This window comes from Arvicola amphibius, chromosome 15, assembly GCF_903992535.2.
Source record: "Arvicola amphibius chromosome 15, mArvAmp1.2, whole genome shotgun sequence".
In the NCBI taxonomy this organism is placed as follows: domain Eukaryota; kingdom Metazoa; phylum Chordata; class Mammalia; order Rodentia; family Cricetidae; genus Arvicola; species Arvicola amphibius.
In genome coordinates this window covers 27,445,823-27,448,955 of record NC_052061.1, presented here as the reverse complement: position 1 = coordinate 27,448,955, position 3,133 = coordinate 27,445,823, and the positions used below count along the sequence as shown (strand labels likewise).

The 3,133-nt window shown below is 38.5% G+C and overlaps 1 non-coding gene across 1 annotated transcript; it reads right to left on the bottom strand.

Moving 5' to 3' along the window:
* Positions 1 to 230: 230 nt before the first annotated feature.
* Positions 231 to 337, bottom strand: LOC119802408. Its single transcript, XR_005283420.1, has one exon. It is a non-coding gene; the product is annotated as a U6 spliceosomal RNA (small nuclear RNA).
* Between the last annotated feature and the right edge of the window lie 2,796 nt (positions 338 to 3,133).

Below are 3,133 nucleotides of genomic sequence, written 5' to 3'. Positions count from 1 at the left end.
AAACAGCAAAATGTTGGATTCTGTTTTCGTATCCAATCTCTTAGCCTGTGCCTTTTTATAGGTGAATTGAGTCCATTGATATTAAGTGATATTAATGACCAGTGGTTGTTAACTTCAGTCATTTTTAGTAGTAGAGTTTGTGTGTTTCCCTTCTTCTAGTTGTGCTGGTGAAGGGTCGCTAGATGCCTGAGTTATTGTGAGCGCTGTTGGACTCCTTGGTTTGTGATTTTAAAAATATGGAACGCTTCACGAATTTGCGTGTCATCCTTGCGCAGGGGCCATGCTAATCTTCTCTGTATCGTTCCGATTTTAGTATATGTGCTGCCGAAGCGAGCACTGATTTGTGTTTTCTTCATTACCTCCATTTCATTTTTCAGGTCTTGAACTGTTTCCCTTACATATTTAATTGCTTTTTCTTGTTTTTCTTGGGTATCTTTGAGAGATTCATTTATTTAGTCTACCTTTTTGTTTGTCATCTCCATTTCGTTACTGCAGTTTTTTACCTCCTGTTTAAGGTCCTCTATTATTTTCAAAAAGTACTGTTTAAGGTCGATTTCTTCTATTTCTTCTGGAGTAGGGTGTTCAATTCTTGTTGTTTAGGGATGCCTGGATTCTGGTGATGTCATGTTGCCTTTCATGTTGCTGGAGGAGTTCTTGCATTGGCACCTGCCCATCTCTTCCCTCAGATGGGGCCAGGAGATACTTGGTGTCTTGGTCCAATCTTTCCTGTGACTGAATCTGGGTGGTTCTCCTCAGTGCAGGAGCAGGAGCTATTCCTGACTGGATGGAACACCTCAGCAGTGTATCAGGGATGCTGCTATCCCCAGGACATCACAGACAATAGGGCGAACTTGGTGGCAGGGCGGGGTGGAGTATCACACAGCAAACCTTGCAGCACAATCCGAAGGATCCCACACTCCCTTGCTGGAATCCTCAGACCTGCCTGGAGGGCAGCCTATCACCTCTTTGGGTGGATGGCCTTGGTGCAGGAACAGGACACTGTTCCTGATCCCAGGACCTTGAATACACTAGAGAAGGCTTGGGAGAGGCAGGGACATGTGTAACAAAGATACCCCTGGACCAGGAGCTGGGGAAGTGGGCTGTGCTCTCTTCCAGGGTAGGTCTCCCCAGGATAGCACATATTCACCTGTCCAGATGGAACTCCACAGAACTGAATCAGGGATTCCTGGTCTAATTTTTTAAGTTGATCTTGTAACCTGCCACTTCACTTCAGCAAGAGTTCTTTGGTACTGGTTTGAGGGTCACTAATGTACACTATCATATCATCTGCAAACAATGCATGTTTGACTTCTTCCTTTCTGATTCGAATACACTTGATCTCCTTATGTTGTCTTATTGCTATTGCTAGAACTTCAAGAACTATGTTGAATAGATATGGTGAGAGTGGACAGCTTTGTCTTGTTCCTGATTTTAGTGGAATGGCTTTGAGTTTCTCTCCATTTAATTTGATATTAGCTGTTGGCTTGCTATATATTGCTTTTATTATATTAAGGTATTATCCTTGTATCCTTAATCTCCCCAAAACCTTTATCATAAAGGGGTGTTGAATTTGTCAAATGCTTTTTCCACAGCTAATGAAATGATTATATGGTTTTTTCTTTCAGTTAGTTATATGATGGATTACATTGATAAATTTTCGTATGTTGAACCAGCACTGCATCTCAGGGATGAAGCCTACTTGATTGTAATGAATAATTTTTTAATGTGTTCTTGGATTCTGTTTGCCAGAATTTTATTGAGGATTTTTGCATCAATGATCATGAGTGAGATTGGTCTGTAATTTTTTTTTCTTGGTTGGTTCTTTGTGTGGTTTTGGAATCAGGGTGACTGTAGCTTCATAAAAAGAGTTTGGCAATGACTCTCTGATTCTATTATGTGAAACACATTAAGGAGTATAGATATCAGTTCTTGGAAGTTCTGATAAAATTCTGCATTAACACCATCAGGTCCTGAGGTTTTGTTGGTTGGTAGGCTTTTATGACAACTTCTATTTCCTCACGACTTATAAGTCTATTTAAATTGTTCAACTGGTCTTGATTTAATTTTGGTATATGGTACTTATCTAAAAACAATTCCATTTCTTTTACATTTTTGTGGCATATAAGCTTTTGTAGTAAGACCTTATGATTCTCTGAATTTTATCAATGTTTGTTCTCATGTCCCCTTTTTCATTTCTGATCTTGTTAACTTGCATGTTCTCTCTCTGCCTTTTGATTAGTTTGGATAAAGGTTTGTCAATCTTGTTGACTTTCTCAAAGTACCAGCTCTTTGGTTCATTGATTTTTTGGATTGTTTTCTGTGTTTCTATTTCGTTGATTTCAGCCTTCAGTTTGATTATTTCCAATCTTCTACTCCTCCTGGGTGATTCTGCTTTTTTTCTAGAGCTTTCAGCTGTGTTGTTAAGTCTCTAATGTGAGCTTTCTCTGTTTTTTTTAAATGTGGGCTTAGAGCTATGAACTTTCCTCTTAGCGTTTCTTTCAAAGTGTCCCATAGGTTTTTGTATGTTGTGTCTTTATTTTTGTTGAATTCAAGGAAGGAAGACTTTAATTTCTTTTTTTATTTCTTCCCTGACCCAGAGGTGGGTCAGTAGTTGAAAGTTAAGCTCTCAAGAGTTTGTAGGCTTTCTGGGGGTAGAATTATTGTGAAATTCTAACTTTATTCCATGATGATCTGATATGACACAGGTGGTTACTAATATTTTTTGTATCTGTGGAAGTTTGCTCTGTTACCGAGTGTGTGGTCAATTTTTGAGAAAGTTCTATGAGCTGCAGAGAAGAAGGTATATTCTTTCCTATTTGGATGGAATGTTCTATAGATATCTTAAGTCCTTTTAATTCATTACCTCCATTAATTCTCTTATTTCTCTGTTAGGTTTCTGTCTGATTGACCTGTCCATTGGTGAGAGAGGAGTGTTGAAGTCTTCTACTATTAGTGTGTGTGGTTTCATAGCTGCCCTGAGTTCTAGCAAAGTTTTTTTTTTTACATAAGTGGGTGCTTTTATATTAGGGGCATAAATATTCAAGATTGAGACTTCATCCTGATATATTGTTCCTGTTGTGAGTATAAAATGTCCATCTCCATCTCTTCTGATTGATTTTAGTTTGAAGTCAAC